Below are 20,630 nucleotides of genomic sequence, written 5' to 3' on the forward strand. Positions count from 1 at the left end.
GGGGGTGATATTCTTTGTTGTCTAACCCCGGGTTCTGAGGGTGTGATAGAGACATCTCTAACCCGGGGGTGATATTCTTTGTTGTCTAACCTCGGGTTCTGAGAGTGTGATAGAGAAATCTCTAACCCAGGGGTGATATTCTTTGTTGTCTAACCCCGGGTTCTGAGGGTGTGATAGAGAAATCTCTAACCCGGGGTGATATTCTTTGTTGTCTAACCCCGGGTTCTGAGGGTGTGATAGAGAAATCTCTAACCCTGGGGTGATATTCTTTGTTGTCTAACCTCGGGGTTCTGAGGGTGTGACAGAGACATCTCTAACCCAAGGGGTGATATTCTTTGTTGTCTAACTTCGGGGTTCTGAGGGTGTGCTAGAGACATCTCTAACCCGGGGGTGATATTCTTTGTTGTCTAACCTGATGATCTGCCGAATGTAAGAAAATTCAGAATATCACCCCGAGGGTAGGAGCTTTCTCTGTAAGGTCCTCAATGTTGGGGAGGATTTTTTCTCCCATCATGCTTTTTTTAATTTGGAGTTTATTTCTTTTAATACTTGAAGCTTCCATTTAAGTAAACTAACTTATAAGCACCTGCATCTTAGCCTTTGAAGACGAGGACTAGTTTAAGATTCAAGATATTAAAGAATCTCTAAATTCAAGATTTAGATTTTAGATATCCAAGTTTTTGTTTTACTATTTCAGAACTTCTATTCTTTTTACACGTAACACGCAGAAAGAAACCCATTCTCCGTCCAACAGCGCGTGATTAACACAGACTTTTATGAAAACTAATAAATTAACAGCATGTTGACTTCTGTAAGGCTAACATCAGACGTCCATCCGCCCATATAAAAATCTCCTAGAGAAATCGAACTCAGTAATCAATAGTTACGTGGAGCGTTTTTAAACAGCTACTTCACCGCTGTTTGAGGCACTTGTGTGTAAGTATATACCTAGTCATATATATATACATGTACAGCAGACGTTTGAAGTATTTCACAAAGTAGTTCAACATTAAATATTGAGTTAGATCTCTACGTGGGGCGGACAACGTTATTCCCGGAAGAGCCATAAATCTGTGTGGAGAGCCGACCGGGTATACGGAAGGGCCGCCCGAAGGATTAACGGGATTATAGATGGAAGGATATACGGGCATACTTACACGTGCTCGTGATTAACGACTAGATGTCCGGTCAACTACGTCATTAAACCCAGTCTAACTCTATACCCCAGTAATACATGGATGAATTGTACGTATATAGCTATTAGGAGACAAACGATGACAGACTATACTTTACTTCTGGATACGTCAGACAGGTGCGAATTCAACAGGTGATTCTCAGGCCTGTTTCTGATAAGGTAAGTTATTTTTTATTGTTAATATCTTACACTGTTTCATTAACGTAACGTAATTTAAAATCTGCACCGTGAAACAGGTAATAGGGGAAATATCAGTAACTGTTTACTGTGTATAGATTAGTCAAAAATATTCAAATAATAGAAATATGTAAATAATGTTATAAATATGTAAATAATATTATGACAATGATATTTGCTAAAGTGTCTGACAATTAAAACTTGTAAATCGTAAGAAAACATATTTGAACACGTGTTAAAGGTATCTTTTGACCCTGAAAATAAACTTAATGTAAGTATAATGTATTACACCATGGCCATAAGGTAAACAGCTTAGAATCACGACGAGGACTTCTCAATGGGAGATTAATCTCTAGTATACAGCCAAGGACTTGTTAGTCCGTATATAGATTACTATTAGCTGAGGATTAGTACTGTTAGAACATTAATTTAATTAGGCTAAGTCTTGATACACTACTGCCTGGTGGGGATCTAAGATCTAGTTCTGTTTACTTACAGTTTTGTTGTTAACTATATACTATTAATATTAACGTGTCAAAGAATCCGTATCATCCAAATATTTGATCGGGAGAGGGTCAGCTTAATGCTGAAAACAAGCCGCAATGACGAACAGATAAAATACATTAATAACTTGGAAATATATTGTATGTTATATAGTAGCAGATAATGAACATATGTAGTATTGAACATATGTAGTATTGAACATATGTAGTATTGAACATATATAGTATTGAACATATGTAGTATTGAACATATGTAGTATTGAACATATGTAGTATGAACATATGTACAATGTAGTATTGAACATATGTAGTATTGAACAGATGTAGTATTGAACATACATGTATGTACTATTGAACATTTTTTACATTGAAAAGTTACATGTGTGTTATACAGTAGCATATATTGAACATATGTAGTTTTGAACGTTTTTTTTTTACTTTAAAATTGAGCTGCTGTATGTATTGTTTAACGTATTGGCAGCCTCCTCTGTGTGGGTATGTTTTACTTTGTATTGTTAAACATCCTATCAACGGATATAGTTATTTAAGGACGGTCTCCCCTGTGTGGGTATGTTTTAGTTTGTATTGTTTAACGTATATTAACAGCGTTAGTCATTTAAGGGCAGACTCCTCTGTGTGGGTATGTTTTACTTTGTATTATTAAACATCCTATCAACGGATATAGTTATTTAAGGACGGTCTCCCCTGTGTGGGTATGTTTTAGTTTGTATTGTTTAACGTATATTAACAGCGTTAGTCATTTAAGGGCAGACTCCTCTGTGTGGGTATGTTTTACTTTGTATTGTTAAACATCCTATCAACGGATATAGTTATTTAAGGACGGTCTCCCCTGTGCGGATATGTTTTAGTTTGTATTGTTTAACGTATATTAACAGCTTTAGTCATTTAAGGGCAGCCTCCCCAGTGTGGGTATGTTTTAGTTTGTATTGTTTAACGTATATTAACAGCGTTAGTCATTTAAGGGCAGACTCCCCTGTGTGGGTATGCTTCGTTTAACATCATATCATCAGCTATGGTCACTTAAGGGCAGACTCCCCTGTGTGGGTATGGTTTGGTTTGTATTGTTAAACATCATACCAACAGCTATGGTCATTAAAGGACGACATTTTTAGCGGTGTGTGTGTGTGTGTGTGTAAATATTGAACTGCTCTGTAAAAACGTATATTGAAAAGTTCTACGGAAAGAGTAGATCTCTTCACTGAACAGCTATAAAAACAATACATACAACAACTGATTTATATTCCATATCTCACATATCAACATTAAAAGTATTTAAGTTATGCCAGAAGTCCTAAAACTGTACAAACTGTATATCATTGTATTGACATCCAGCCAGTCTGGTTACAAGACACAGCATTGTAGTAAAAAGTGTGGTCAATCACAGGTTAGTCTGGTCAATCACAGGTTTAGTCTGGTTGTAGATTTTAAGTTTCTATATAGTTTAATCAACCATACCACTATAAAACTACACTAGGGTTAGTCTGTTAGTTGGTGTCAGTATGTTTTCCTCTCCTCCTTTCTCAACACGGACGTCGGACCGAATATGGCTGGGTTTAATCACTGGTAAGACATACACAACATTTGGGTCTCCTCCGGTTTCTTGTTGGAGGCTTGTTATGGGTTTAACTTGCTGAAGAATCTTTTTATCATTATCATTACCTGTTGTTGTTATTTTGTAGGACCTGTTGTTTCTCTTTTGTTGTTTATGGGATATGTTGGTGGTATTTTGAGGGATTTTTGTGGGATCTGTTGAGGGATTTTTGTGGGACCTTATGTTTGCATTTTGTGCGACATAGTGTTGTCTTTTAGAGATCTGTTGTGGGTTATTTGAGGACATAACCAGAGATTTTGGAGGACATGCTATTGGCGTACTTTCGCGGAGAGCATGTTTTGGATTTGCTGTGTTAAATGACTCGATACACGAGTTCCCAATGTTTCCCATTGTTAGCTTTATAATTCAAGAATAACTAACGAATAAAATAAAAAATATCATAGTTGAGCCAATAAAAATGTCATAAGACTCGCTCACTACGTAACTGTGGACTTGGACCATACAACGGTACTAACCCCTATCTTTGTCAGGTATTTTAAGTTTTTCACACTCCTCACTTGATAGAAGTTACCAGATCGCTATATGTAGCTGTGAGCTGGGACTTTACAACAGTACGGACCATGAACTTTGTCAGGTATTTGAGTTGTTCACACTCGTCACTTGATGGAAGTCATAGGTCCTATATCAGGTTTACAGTTACTACTTATAAATCAATTAAATTAGATCTATTCAAGGATATGTTTTGCTCATTTCGTTACGGATTTCTCATATATATAATAGAGAGCATTTACCACGGAGATCACCATACATTAACATATATGTTGTCAACACTTAAGACTTCATTACATAGCTTGTTAAATGTACGTTTATTACGGGTTAATCTAACAAATATCTAAACTTAAAATATTAGTTTTTTAAATGCAATTAATGTTGAGTTTGATGTTGATTTCATTGTATTTGGAATCCATCAGACACTATTAAAGGAAGAATGAAATTGTAAATTAGGAACTCTAGTCAACGTTACAGTTAATCTGTTAAACCTGGAGGCAAAATATTTTAGGCCATGCCATCTATTTTAACATTAAAACATTGTACTCTAATTGTTTTCAGCTTCTGATATACTGTCAATACTTGTTTACAAATTCGGATGTCCATAAATAGGAAGACATTTAGTATCAAACTCTTTTCTCGCTTTATTTGATGATATTGGTGATAACATGACACTGAATTATATATATATATGTATTTATAGTTATAAAATACACGGCGAAATGGTGTATACCAAATATAAGTGTTCGCGGTAAAGATAAAGGCCAAGGTCTATTTTTGATGTGGCTTAATGTAAGATGAGGTTCTGATAAGTTAACATTTTTCAGTCCAAACTTTGGGTCTGGTTCCATCTCAAAGGTATTTAGAATAAAATTTGAGTTTTGTTAAGAGAAAATATGCATCATGTGCAATTATAACGATGCCATTAACTGATGTTTATACAAATGTAGTAGGTTTTACATGCTTATCGATACAGTGTATATACAGCACCTCCTATAGTATCTCTCTTGCTGACAGATTACTCTAGGTAAATGTGCTGGTTAAGCCTTTCCTTGGGTAGTTTGTAAATTATAACCAAGGATGTTGAGGTAATGAGAGCGAAAAAAGATCAGTGTTCAAATCATTTTTATTCCTTTCGACCAGAGGCCCATCAGTTAATCAAACATGAAAATGTTAGGAGAGGTCAAAAATAGGATAGCTTTAAATCATTATTACGATATGTAATAAATACCAAGGCAAATTGACACAATCATACATTTTCTTTACCAAGTTTTGTAGACAAAAATAAGAATTTTACAATATTAGATAGTTCTTTCAAATTGTCACCTTGGTTACCAATGGTGTGAAGACAATAGTATTTTTCTACATGGACGTTACAACCTTTGATAAAGCTACTGCCAATCAACATGGAAATCAAATACGTAAGACTTGTTTACATCTAAAATTGTTTACAAATGATCTCGTTATGGGTAAAGTGTCAATACGTATAAGTCACATTATAAACCGCCTAGAGATGTACCTACAACGTTTTAATGGTTTATTAGAATCAGATGTTTGAACGCCGAGTCAACTTAAATTGTAATAAAACAGCTAAATCAATTTAACGAATATATAAATACATACATTTAAACGATATTAATTGCATACACGCGAATATTTACATACATACATACATGTAATGCTTTGAAGAAAAAACTTGCAAATTCTCTCTTTTGATTTTTATTTCATATCTTGCACACGTTTAAGCTGACCTGTCCCATTTGATATATGAGGCCAGTCAATCAGGGCAGAGATATTAGTGTTTACATTAACCTATAACTGGCGGCTAGACAGCCGGACTTACTGGGTAGGATATACCGATAATTTTATTGAATTAAAAGTTCCTGGAACAGCCTTTACGTACATACATACATGTATATGTAAACTGTAAATCTTTATTTAATTGCAGTTTTAATTAGTTAATTTTATCCACGTAATATGTTTTACTCTGCAGTGATAGGATAGCCAATGGACGAGAGGTAGGGAGGATCCTCACAATTAACATGTACATGGTTGGGAAGATTAAACGTTTGTTGAGGGTCAGGATACTCGATCTGAGTAATTTGAGAAACAGAAGGTATTTATAGTGGACAAAAGGTAGCCTTGTCTGCTAATTAACTATGTCCTTGAGGAGAACAATGGCCGAAACTGTTAAACTGTTATATTGACTGGAACCGGTCGATGATATATACTTAGTTCGTAATATCGAGTGACAGCCGAAACATCGCAAACTTTGCCATCAACAAAATTGATAAAGACTTTCCATTTCTCTAGTTATTTTAAAAGAAAATTACATGACATCTATCAAGATTTAGAACGACTGTAATTTAAATGCAAAACCCAAACATTGTTTTTAGATATCCTTTATATTTCACTAGCCTTCGGAATTTATTTCCCATAACGGTTCAAGCTAACCTAACCATTCTTTGAGTTCAGGTCCTATCGGGGTGAATGGGCGGTGAAATGAAATACATATCTTAATTGAAATCTCGTTGAAACCTAAAGGTCGATCGTTTAGTGATTTATTGATTTATAATGATCCCCAATTGTCATTATTATTGGTGTCACTGTTGTAAACAGAATGTTTGATTGATATCTATTTCACTCCAGACAAAAGGAGAGTGAGTTCGCACCAGCGGCGGGCTTTACTTAAGTAACTTTTCTTCACAAAGATTTTAATTAAACACGGAAATGTGTTTTAATAATTTTGATACTTTAAGTTTACATTAAATGTGGATCAGTGAACTCGTTGGGAAATAATTTAAAAAAAAAGGGGGGGGGGGGGGGGGGGGGGGATTTTAATGTGGTCTCAAATTTTTCTGGATACCAGTATTAATGCATGTACGGATTTTAATTTGGGTACTTAAAATTATCTGTCGTTTTGAAATTGCTCCCTGACAGCGCTCAAATACATCAACTAATTTTAAAAGGATTATTATTTGTAGCCAGGGTGAATCATTCCAATAGTTAAGCCAATTGTACTGTGTAAATATAGCGGTATTTATGGAGGTGTAGAGATGATTGACGAGGAGAATCGTTTACTGTTTATACTCCAGTTACATAAAGGCATGTGCAATCCATTTAAATAAGTAACTCTTAAATGGCCTGGTTTCTGACTGGATTCTTCTACTTTCTCTCACAGAATATGTGTTTGTGGTAGTGGTCAGGTTTCTGACTGGGTTCCCCTACTTTCTCACCCCGGTCAGAATATGTGTTTGTCGTTCGTGTTATATCAATAATTGACACTAGTTAACCAGACCGTGGTATCATCGTCATTCCGTTACTCTATAAAACCTTAACCTAAGTTTGTGCACAGACAAACAGTATTGGTTTTAAGTCAAGGAACTTTATCTAATCAAATAAGTTCAGAACATGTTCGTTTATAAAGGTAGAATTATGAAACTTGAGTTTGATGACATGATTCAAAAATGACTAGCTTATAAATAGTTAATCTGTCTTCAAAACCATATATCTCTTCAATTTCATTTTGATAGTAACCTATATTAAACTCAACACAGTTCGCATTGCAAAGAGAGCGAAATTAAATTCGTTAGAAACGAGAGACGAGAAACAATACGATGTTTCGTCTGCAGTGTTTTAGATCGAATGTTGACAGGAGTTGAACTCACATCAGGCTAAGTCTTTAGATAGAGACAATAGTCGACCGTGACAATAGTCGATCCTGACATGAACAGTTCACCTCTGTATAGGTTTACTTAAGATGTCTGGATGCCTCTTGAACCTGAGTTGATCAAATACAATAACACTACCTAACACGGTGGTGCGAACATTAATCGATCAATCCGCGACACTTCCCACACCGTCTCAAGTGGTGGGGATCCGCGGGCTTAATAAAGGGCCGTGAAAACCCAAACAAACCTCAAAATAACGATGAAATTGATATGTGTTGTCAGAGATATTAAACTTTTGGTTTATTTGAGACACACTGTTCACTGTACCTCTACTATCCAGACCCGGGACCAGACCTAATTTCCAGATTACAATGCGCTATATAGATCTGATAACGTTAATATTATAACACAACTGGAAGTGTTGTAATCTATATTGGCTATTTATTATGTTGTCTAGTTTCTGTATTACAAATTTTATTTGCACTTCAAGGACTACAAGACAAAACTAGAGACTGAAGAAGAACAGAGGTATTGTTTTTAAACGCTTTATGCAATGTAAATGAGGAGGAAACGTATGGTCTTAGAAAGGATATTCTTGAACAACACTTTCTTCGGGTTGGTAATGTAAATATGATGGAAGTTATATGACACAATTTATTAGTTTGCTGGGAGAACAGCCGAGTTATTTTTCGCCCCGTGAACAGACATAATCATTTCGAGGCCGGGTCTCCTTAGCTGTTGCGTAGTGATTACCTCAGCTGACAACATACAGGAGGCCCGCCACATGTCACCAGACCAGTTAGGGTGAAATGTCTTGTCCGAGGACACAACCACGACATCACAGGCCGGGCATTTCTCAGCTTCCCGAGGAACACAAACGGACTTGGATAGGGAGCGGCGAACCATATGGTCTGACCTTTCATATTGGGAAAAAGGTTTAAAAACTTCAACTAAAACTTAAAGCAGATATTGTGATTTATGACTAGATTTCTAGGCTGATATGTCACGGTATACGTTTAACGTTTGTTTCAGGACAAATTGACACTTGTTGACGTTCATGGTTCTGTGAATGCCATACGAGTTGTATCTTTCGAATCTTTGTTCTGTCTATATAGAGACGAGAATGTGTCTGTTGTCATCATTGTAACAATTACAATAGCCGTATTCATTCTCTCATTGTTTCTTTAAAACATCTGGTCGGTTTTTGTAATAAAGGACAGAATTCACAGGTAAAGATGTTATATTATACCAAAGTTAACTGAGCTATCCAGTGATTCTTACGTGCGTGTATTCATAATAATTTCTCGACCTGTAAAATATATACTGAGCGTTGAAGCTATTTACCACAGAACGATAATCATTAGGTTACGAGAGCTTGTTCAGACAAATGTTTATGTGAGTGCTGTTTGGGGGAGGCTTGTTCAGACAGATGTTTGTGTGAGTGCTGTTTGGGGGAGCTTGTTCAGACAGATGTTTATGTGAGTGCTTTTGGGGGGAGCTTGTTCAGACAGATGTTTATGTGAGTGCTTTTGGGGGGGGGGGGGGGGGGGGGGGGGGGGGGAGCTTGTTCAGACAGATGTTTGTGTGAGTGCTGTTTGGGGGAGCTTGTTCAGACAGATGTTTATGTGAGTGCTTTTGGGGGAGCTTGTTCAGACAGATGTTTGTGTGAGTGCTTTTGGGGGGAGCTTGTTCAGACAGATGTTTGTGTGAGTGCTGTTTGGGGGAGCTTGTTCAGACAGATGTTTGTGTGAGTGCTGTTTGGGGGAGCTTGTTCAGAGAGATGTTTGTGTGAGGGCTGTTTTAGGGGAGCTTGTTCAGACAGACGTTTGTGTGCGTGCTGTTTGGAGGAGCTTGTTCAGACAGATGTTTGTGTGAGTGCTGTTTGGGGGAGCTTGTTCAGACAGATGTTTGTGTGAGTGCTGTTTGGGGGAGCTTGTTCAGACAGATGTTTGTGTGAGTGCTGTTTGGGGGAGCTTGTTCAGACAGATGTTTATGTGAGTGCTGTTTGGGAGTACTTCTCCATGTCATTTAGTAAGACAAACAAGTCGCTTGGTAGAGAAAGTGTTTTCCGTTGTTTCCACACAACAACATATTCACAGGGGCCAGCTATACTGCTTATATCACAGGAATAATAGTTATCTATTCACGTCTGCACGCTCACTATATATAGAAGGCCCTAGCAATGTGTCGCATGCCTGTGTATATAGGACTATGAACAAGTGTTTCTGATATTTATGTTAACCTACATCGTGTATCTACTCATAAACATAAGTGAAGTACTCTGACTTTCACCAGAGACCTATATACTAAGATAATAGGTCTCTGCTTTCACGTAAGGTATTTAATCATAAACATGTTGATTAAAAGAAATGGTTTTAAACGATAGCTTTACCACATATTTACAAACATATACATTACTACTAATGATATACTCTCCTTCACTACCAATCTTATTTACAATGCGTAATAATACAACCAACTTACGCCCACTAATCTCGTGTAACTCCGATAAAAAAAACTCGGTCGAAATTACAAAAATATTTCTTTAAATCGGTCTTATCGTTAATACAGTATACAATTCCCATATGAATGGTTATAAAACAATTCTAATTCTTTCTTACATCACATTAAATAATTGATAAATAGAGATTTGTTAAATAATAATAATAATAATCCGTTCGATACTTTTTGGTCTACATTGTTATATAGAGAAAAAATCGGGACTGAAAAAAAGTGCCCGTAATAGCGGGGTGGTCGTAATTTTGAGGTGGTCGTAAGGTGAGGTTTCACTGTATATATAATGGAGGCCAAGGAGTATCGAACTGACCTAAAAGAATCAGAGATCAACTACACTCTTAACCTAAGTACCAAGTATATAATAACACCATTGAACCAACTACCCGATATATGGAAATAGACAATGTGTTATCATTGTATTATACAAAACCTTACGGAAGATAATAGAACGTGGAAGATCGTGTAGGCTTTAGACCAACCAATGATATTATCGTGGTATAAAACCTTTGGTAAGATAATAAAAATGGCTAAGATCGTGTAGACACTAGACCAACCAATGATATTATCGTGGTATATAACCTTTGGTAAGATAATAGAATGTCGAAGATCTTGTAGACATTAGATCAATCAATGATATTATCGTGGTATATAACCTTTGGTAAGATAATAGAATGTCGAAGATCTTGTAGACATTAGATCAATCAATGATATTATCGTGGTATTATCGTGGTATATAACCTTTAGTAAGATACATTGTAATACAATGGCTAAGATTGTGTAGACTTTAGACCAATCAGTTATATTATCGTGGTATATAACCTTTGGTAAGTTTTTTTTACAATCGTTGAATATCTTTTACATTCGTTCCACACGTTTTAATCATTATATGACGCATTCCTCATTTTATATCTACCACGATGTACCGTTCCAATCGGAGAACGTTGTGCGATCACACAGCTGTATCGTGGTATATAACCTTTGGCTAAGATCGTGTAATCAATGATATCATCTTGGTACATGTAAGATAATACAATGGCTAAGATCTTGTAGACTTTAGACAAATCAATAATATTATTATAGTAAATAACATTTGGTTATATAATAGAATGGCTAAGATCGAGTAGACTTTAGACCAATCAATGATATTATTATAGTAAATAACCTTTGGTAAGACAATAAACCGTCTTAGAACTTTATGCTGCACAGACGTTTGGCCGTTAGTTATTGCCAATATTTACAATGATTGGTGTCAGAATGGATTGTTTGTGAATATCATTGATAGACATTGATTGATATTTTATGTAAATTTCGGTTACTTTGGATACCGATTGGTAAACCAAGCGTATATCTTTGAGCTGGTAGCTATGGGCGAAGTTACCCTACAACTGGTGGATAGTGTTATAGGATAGTTAAACTGAATACCTCTGTACCTATATCGACCTCCGTACAGAACACATACCCACGGACAATTCACCATTCATGTAATTAATTACCGATTTTACCAGTCGCACATTGTTTAGGGACAGTGTGGCTTGGTAAGGTTTTATCGTGTCAAACGATGTTTTATTGATTTGAAGTAATTTAACAAAAGTTTAGAAATGCTTCCACGACCCTCCTGGTACGGGATATAAAATGTATTCAATATAACACTGATATATGATATCAAAGAATGGCCGTCTTCAGGGCTGGCTATTACTATACTGTTACCCAATCCCTCGCGTGTGTAAGAGTAGACAGGAACTCCCGGCAGAATCGGGGATTTATTTTTGTACGTACAACACATAGACAGCCTAAGATGTCCTTTTATGTCATTTCAGTGTGTTGGCACTAAGACAACATTAGGGAATGGCCGCATCATTTACGACGGCACTGCCAACACATGGCCTATGCTGTCCCGTAGACTAAGACACCATGAAACAAAACGGTATAGCCTATGTCCAGGCGACGTGTGTGTGTAAGGTGTAGGGGTGGGGCTGGGGGTGGGGGTGGTTATGTGTTCTTGCGAACTAGTTACAGTAACTAGGAAAAGTCTCTTGGTGTCACAGTAACTAGGAACAGTCGCTTGGTGTCATAGTAACTAGGAACGGTCCCTTGGTGTCACAGTAACTAGGAACAGTCTCTTGGTGTCACAGTAACTAGGAACAGTCTCTTGGTGTCACAGTAACTAGGAAACAGTCCCTTGGTGTCACAGTAACTAGGAACAGTCTCTTGGTGTCACAGTAACTAGGAACAGTCTCTTGGTGTCACAGTAACTAGGAACAGTCTCTTGGTGTCACAGTAACTAGGAACAGTCTCTTGGTGTCACAGTAACTAGGAACAGTCTCTTGGTGTCACAGTAACTAGGAACAGTCTCTTGGTGTCACAGTAACTAGGAACAGTCTCTTGGTGTCACAGTAACTAGGAACAGTCTCTTGGTGTCACAGTAACTAGGAACAGTCTCTTGGTGTCACAGTAACTAGGAACAGTCTCTTGGTGTCACAGTAACTAGGAACAGTCTCTTGGTGTCACAGTAACTAGGAACAGTCTCTTGGTGTCACAGTAACTAGGAACAGTCTCTTGGTGTCACAGTAACTAGGAACAGTCTCTTGGTGTCACAGTAACTAGGAACAGTCTCTTGGTGTCACAGTAACTAGGAACAGTCTCTTGGTGTCACAGTAACTAGGAACAGTCTCTTGGTGTCACAGTAACTAGGAACAGTCTCTTGGTGTCACAGTAACTAGGAACAATCTCTTGGTGTCACAGTAACTAGGAACAGTCTCTTGGTGTCACAGTAACTAGGAACAATCTCTTGGTGTCACAGTAACTAGGAACAGTCTCTTGGTGTCACAGTAACTAGGAACAGTCTCTTGGTGTCACAGTAACTAGGAACAGTCTCTTGGTGTCACAGTAACTAGGAACAGTCTCTTGGTGTCACAGTAACTAGGAACAAGTCTCTTGGTGTCACAGTAACTAGGAACAGTCTCTTGGTGTCACAGTAACTAGGAACAGTCTCTTGGTGTCACAGTAACTAGGAACGGTCCCTTGGTGTCACAGTAACTAGGAACAGTCTGTTGGTGTCACAGTAACTAGGAACGATCTCTTGGTGTCACAGTAACTAGGAACAGTCTCTAGGTGTCACAGTAACTAGGAACAGTCTCTTGGTGTCACAGTAACTAGGAACAGTCTCTTGGTGTCACAGTAACTAGGAACAGTCTCTTGGTGTCACAGTAACTAGGAACAGTCTCTTGGTGTCACAGTAACTAGGAACAGTCTCTTGGTGTCACAGTAACTAGGAACAATCTCTTGGTGTCACAGTAACTAGGAACAATCTCTTGGTGTCACAGTAACTAGGAACAGTCTCTTGGTGTCACAGTAACTAGGAACAGTCTCTTGGTGTCACAGTAACTAGGAACAGTCTCTTGGTGTCACAGTAACTAGGAACAATCTCTTGGTGTCACAGTAACTAGGAACAGTCTCTTGGTGTCACAGTAACTAGGAACAGTCTCTTGGTGTCACAGTAACTAGGAACAGTCTCTTGGTGTCACAGTAACTAGGAACAGTCTCTTGGTGTCACAGTAACTAGGAACAGTCTCTTGGTGTCACAGTAACTAGGAGACGTCTCTTGGTGTCACAGTAACTAGGAACAGTCTCTTGGTGTCACAGTAACTAGGAACAGTCTCTTGGTGTCACAGTAACTAGGAGACGTCTCTTGGTGTCACAGTAACTAGGAACAGTCTCTTGGTGTCACAGTAACTAGGAACAGTCTCTTGGTGTCACAGTAACTAGGAACGTCTCTTGGTGTCACAGTAACTAGGAACAGTCTCTTGGTGTCACAGTAACTAGGAACAGTCTCTTGGTGTCACAGTAACTAGGAACAGTCTCTTGGTGTCACAGTAACTAGGAACGGTCTCTTGGTGTCACAGTAACTAGGAACAGTCTCTTAGTGTCACAGTAACTAGGAACAATCTCTTGGTGTCTCAGTAAATATTTACGGTTTCTGGATGTCTCTGTAAATAGGGAAAATATAAACAAGTTGACGGATCATATGTGGGTCAATTGTTCCGGAATAGCTGCAGCTAATATTGTGTCTGTCGCGGACTTTATCGATACCTGTTTGTTGTAGCCTAACTGTACGTGTGGGAAATATGTGCCTGACATTGGTGATAAGACGGACTTTTTATGATATAATTAGGACCATTTATAAATGCACGCCGATACAAATATCGATCTACAAATCACTGACTAGGAACTTTTTATTGATGAAGTGTATATCTTGACTAAACGAGCTGCATGTTATTTCGTGAGCATTTTAGAGAAGCCTTGCGCGGATTTCATAGAGATATGGTATTTATTTTTTCATTGGGATATTTTCACGGTTTTTTAAAAACACTTATCGAAGGGAAAATTTTTTCAAAGATTATCGATAGCTAGTTGGTTCATCTTTTTTACACGTCACGTGATCCGTCCGTCTACTACCGAACGACACTTTACTAAACGCAAGCATCACCGTTACGTCAGAACCAATAAGGGAAGGAGAATTCGAGTAGGCTGACCCGTTAACTAATCGCTAGTACCATACAGGTAAACCAGAGGTCCTGGGTTCGATCCATAGCGGAATTTAACATCGACAGACTATTGAGGTAACATCGTGTTGGTCGATGGACTTGTCGGGTGCTGGCTTTTGTCCTTTTAACTTATGGGTTGTACCCCACAACGAAATAGGTACAACTCTGTGTTAACTTTCTCTCAGTCAACACTACTCTGACCGAGTTCCTTCACTCCGAGTCCGTCTGTCAGTATATCATTAACTTTGACACTGAGGGCCGAGGACGTTCTCACTTCGTTCCTACCTCACCCCACTAATGTACCCGGGTGAGTGTAGCGTCATGATTGTATAGGAAGTCCTTCTATGTGAGTTTTAGATAAAGTATACTGTAGATAGACGACTACAATTTTTTTGCTCTTTTATTTTAACGATCTTCATAACAATATCAATTTTAGTTCTAGATCTGTCACATGCGTTTAGTGTCAAATGTGGGATTCTTCTGATCAATCCGGAAACGCCCAATCTAATTCACGCGTTTCCGTGATCTGTGTCTTCGGGACAAGTTTTAGATTCGTCCTCCACTGAGTGGGACCTGTTAGGTGGCTGATGTGTCCGGGTCGATTCTCATGAAGTTAAGATAAAACGTCACATCCGGTTTATAAGCAGTATGGTCCATGATGACACGATGTTTCAGAAATGTTTTAATGTTCTTAAAGAAAGCCATGAAAGCATATTAATAAACAAGTACATATAATCAGTCGCACTGTCCCCGGTGATAGCTCCGTGTGGAGTTATTACACCGTAAAACAAGTACATATAATCAGTCGCACTGTCCCCGATGATAGCTCCGTGTGGAGTTATTACACCGTAAAACAAGTAACTTACAAACTTCCAGTAATTGATCACATTAATTTCAGAAAGCACATTTGTATCTGGAATACCAAGAAAACATTGACTTAGCTTATACATTTCTTTCGCTGAACTCTATTAAAAATCTAATCATGGAGCCAATGTCCTCTGCCTACCTGTAATTACATGTATGGTGTGATGGCGAGGCGAGAGGCACACCTGGTATGTATATATATAGATATATTGTCTGACATTAATGAACTTCACACGTACACTGTCTATTATACAAGAAAACTGAGATTCACGTGTAGTAACAAAGCCAGAATCTACATTTAGCAAAATAATCATACCTGGCCGGTAGTACGAACTTCGTTGATAACAATAGCTTTCTCCCTGAACCCTCCTTGTCCGCTGTATTCACGCTCATTATCTGTACACAATAAGCATCACATTGTACCTGTTTACTTCCAAATTGTGTTAATTATAGCGCTTAATGAATGTAACGTCTATCACACGTGGGCGGAGGAATGAGAAAAATCTACCAGAAATAATGATATCGTTAATAAGTCGTACAGCTACAGCAAACATGGGATTAATATGTAACAGTTAATGTGTTTTATAACAAATTTTATTACGGTATTATCAATATATACTTCAGTTCCTAGACATGGTAACGATGTAAAATATATTGTATCGTCTTGGAGTTTTCAACCGAGAGCGTTCTGGTCACGAAGTCTCTTCCGACTTCGCCAAATGTGTCCAGAAACGGCCAATAGCCCCACGGTGGATACAAGTTGACCCTCCTCACAACCAGGTCAAACAAGTACGGAGTGGTACTAAAATTATACGTCCATTAAACAATATCAATAATTAACCAGGGTGATGAAACAGCGATCAATTTGTGTTCAATGTATTGGGATTAATCTAGGGTTGGAGGGGGAAGTACGGGACTACAATATCCACGACAGGTTTACATAGTGTGGAAATGTCGCCTGGTCGTACGGTCGCGTGCAGGACAGTCATGAATCGCCAAGACCATACTTGATTGACGGGGTATTAAACGTGTTAGGAAGGGTGTGTGTATGCACGCATGCGTAGATACAGAATACTGTGTGTAAAGGACATTGGTAACGGTAAATTACCGATATCACAGGTTATTTTTGCGTAATAGTAAAGTGTGCAAGGTACTAAAGGGGTTTGTGAGAGTTGATTAACGATGTCCAAGGTTAATTTGCGTGAGAATTATGTGTACAAGGTAATTAAAGAGGTTTGTGAGCGCTACACTGTTAATAGCTATCTCAAGGTTAATTTGTGTGAGAATTGTGTGTACAAGGTACAATATACTAAAGGAGTTTGTGAGAGTTTATTGGCGATGTCAAGGTTAATTTGTGTTGGAATCGTGTGTACAAGGCAATAAAGGGGTTTGTGAGTGTTAATTGGAGATCTCATGGTTAATTTGTGTGAGAATCGTGTGTACAAGGTACTAACGGGGTTTGTGAGAGTCAATTGGCAATGTCAAGGTTAATTTGCGTCAGAATTGTGTGTACAAGGTAATGTGTGTGTGAGAGTTGATTAACGATGTATAAGGTTGTTTTTGCGTGAATTCACGTGAAGGACCTTGGTAACAATAAAAACGATATCCAAGTTCAGTATTATATATAATAGGTATACTGTCAATAGTAGAAATAATTGAATAAGAATATATAATAACCTTGATTTACATCGTCTTACGAGCAAAAATCTTTGTTGTGTGTATCATTGTTTAAATTCAATAAGTCCCCGAAAAATGGCCAGTATCTGATATTATAGCCATCATTATCATGTGTATTCCAAATCACAAATCGAAGCACAGCATATTCGAATTTTATAATTCAGATGTAAAAAGTTATAAGTTGATAGATGATGGCTTTCATCAACATGACCTCATTCCTTTTAAAGTCTTGCGAAAATGAATTATATTAAATTAGTTTGTAAGGAATGGTGTGTACAGGTCGTTTTTTGCTACATGCAGTAAGTAAATAGTCATCGACAAAGGTTTTTAAATTTTATCACAACAACAACAACAACAACAACTCGTCACCTTATCTTCAATTATAATCAACATCCTATCACATAACTTACATGTTCTACCGCGTGTAATACTGCCTTGACATCAATATCGTACGACACATGTGTACATGTAATTAAGCTGTTGTGTTAATAATATATGACGTCATAATGAACAGATGACGTCACACAAGTGTCTCTGCAGAAAAAATAAATTCCGTTCGAGACTATATTCAAATGTCTATCTAGAAATATATTGAAACCATTCTCATACATTTGTAATACGAGTTATGCGATGAATCTTATCGCACACTCGTGACTATGTGATGAATAGAATCTTACAGTCGTGATTATATGATAAACAGAATCTCACACTCGTTGCCATGTTATATAAACTTTACCTCACTCGTTCAATAATTTGATAAGGCATTCACTCTATACACTGTATTGTCCCCTTTTCGGAGTCTCCCGGACCCCCCCCCCCCCCCCCCCCCCCCCCCCCCCCTAGATCGTTATAAATACTGTAGTTATGCTATCTAATGGAAACTAATTTATAAACACGCGTTTGTGAATACCTCACTGAATTGTGTTTATGTTAATTTAATTACTGAGTATTGAATGAAAGGGAATGAAAGTTCTAAAGAATGTACAAGTAATTATGTAAATGTGTGTTTCGTTATTAAATGGATACTTTATTCCCCATCAGTGTGTACCTATATGGAGTTCACGTCATACATGTAAAATGTCTAATGTACCTGTATAACCTTTACAATTATGGAGTCGTGGGGATGAAAAAAACATCATTTACATTATGTAAATTGACTCCAGATTACGCCCTAGTGTACATACGTGTATGACTTACGGTGTCACTATTAAGTACATGTAAATACTATATACGTCCGGGAATCGACGGCTAAAATATAAATATATAGACACTTTCATCTTTGATTTAAATTGAGTTTTTACGAGACAACTTTTTAATTTGAAATATAACATTATGTCGCTTTCATACACGTGTCGGTAATTGATCACTACATGACAATGAAATAATCTACGATACCGAATTCAAAATCATTTAAACATCTACATAAAAATCTTATTGATCTGAATATAAAAAAAAAACAAAAAAAAACAGAAAAACAAGAACAAAAAACAAAAACACCAAATAACAAAAATAAGATAAAATCAAAAATAAATAAAAAAATAAATGAATGAGCAAAATAAAACGGATTGTACTCTCATCATAGACCGCTTCTGTTCGCAGTTTATTTTAGACTACACGCCGTGTTTTGTGTTACATCTCCATAACATAAAATATATTCAAGTTAATTCTTGATAATTATATTTCAGATGAAAAGTTTTACTGTAGCTTGTCTGTACTAGTTCTAACTAGGAGAACCAGCCTATAATATACCTGGCTATACAATCCATTACAGAAATGTATTAAGGTGATTAAATTAAGTTGGTTTTTATATATCAACATATAATTAATGGTCGCAATATTTGATAAATTTCTTTATTAAAATGTATACATAGCAGCTGTTTATAATTACACGTAGGTTCAATATGTTAGAGAATCTATCAAAGTTCATTCAGCCGCACGTTGTGGCGATCAAAAGCTAATTGATATCAATATCCCGGCCTTGAGTTAATACAAGTGTTGTCAAACTGTATCCTTAAGTCGTGAACAATAAACCTCCAGACTTTACATGTTGCTATTCATATAAGTTGATATCGAGTGGATATTTACATATTAATTCATGTACGGATATATATATGGATGGTCAGATTAATGATACATATGCCTAGCGATTCAATATAAATATAATCAATGTATTGGACCAGTTATAAATCTGGAAGTCTTTATCCCCCTGCCTGATACGATGGCTGTCATGTAAAGGGGATGGGATGGGTTATTGTCTGAAATCACAAAAAACTATTAGGCATATTCAGGAACAAAAATCACTGATGATGCTTAAGGATAGTAAAGCGAGAAATATGTATTTTAGCTAAATCCATCCACGGTTTTTTCTGCTTCAATATTTTAAAGTTGGATGTAGATTTGAAAATTAAGTCTTCCACAAGGAGTTCAGACCAATATTTTAGTAGATTTTGATTTGTGTGTCTGATTTTGGATCTTGCCATCAATAAAATACACTTATATGGAATTTAAAAAAAAAAAAGTGTTTTTTTTCTTTGTGTACAGAATTAACATGCCACAAATAATTGATTCTTTAATAGTTTTTCAGACAGGGTTATATTTGAGCATTTATGGGATTGTTTTCAAATAATCTATAAGACCATTTATCTTTTATTTTCAATTCTTGCCTTTTCATGACCTAGATAATCAGTGAAAATCAAATGGATTTTTTTCTATCCAACAGCAAAATGTTGCTGGTAGGTGTAGGTGTAGGCAACTATCTTAATGAGTTACACATCACGTTTTAATGAGTTACACAACACATTTTAATGAGTTACACAACACGTTTTAATGAGTTACACAACACGTTTAATGAGTTACACAACACGTTTGAGTTACACGACACGCTTTAATGAGTTACACAACACGTTTTAATGAGTTACACAACACGTTTTAATGAGTTACACAACACGTTTAATGAGTTACACAACACGTTTAATGAGTTACACGACACGCTTTAATGAATTATACGACACGTTTTAATGAGTTACACAACACGTTTGAGTTACACGACACGTTTAATGAGTTACACAACACGTTTAATGAGTTAAACGACACGTTTTAATGAGTTACACGACACGTTTTAATGAGTTACACAACACGTTTTAATGAGTTACACAACACGTTTAATGAGTTACACGACACGTTATAATGAGTTACACAACACGTTTAATGAGTTACACAACATGTTTTAATGAGTTACACAACACGTTAAATGAGTTACACAACACGTTTAATGAGTTACACAACACGTTTAATGAGTTACACAACACGTTTGAGTTACACGACACGCTTTAATGAGTTACACGACACGTTTAATGAGTT

At 36.9% G+C, this 20,630-nt stretch overlaps 1 protein-coding gene across 1 annotated transcript in view; it reads left to right on the forward strand.

Annotated features, from left to right (window-relative positions):
• The first annotated feature begins 1,042 nt into the window (after window positions 1–1,042).
• LOC117316743 overlaps window positions 1,043–20,630 on the forward strand; it is a 36,587-nt gene continuing 16,999 nt past the window's right edge. Inside the window, exon 1 of the mRNA XM_033871504.1 lies at window positions 1,043–1,354. The gene's annotated coding sequence lies outside the window, so the exon portion shown is untranslated. The remainder of the gene's footprint in view (window positions 1,355–20,630) is intronic.

Source organism: Pecten maximus, chromosome 18 (assembly GCF_902652985.1).
Source record: "Pecten maximus chromosome 18, xPecMax1.1, whole genome shotgun sequence".
NCBI classification, from domain to species: domain Eukaryota; kingdom Metazoa; phylum Mollusca; class Bivalvia; order Pectinida; family Pectinidae; genus Pecten; species Pecten maximus.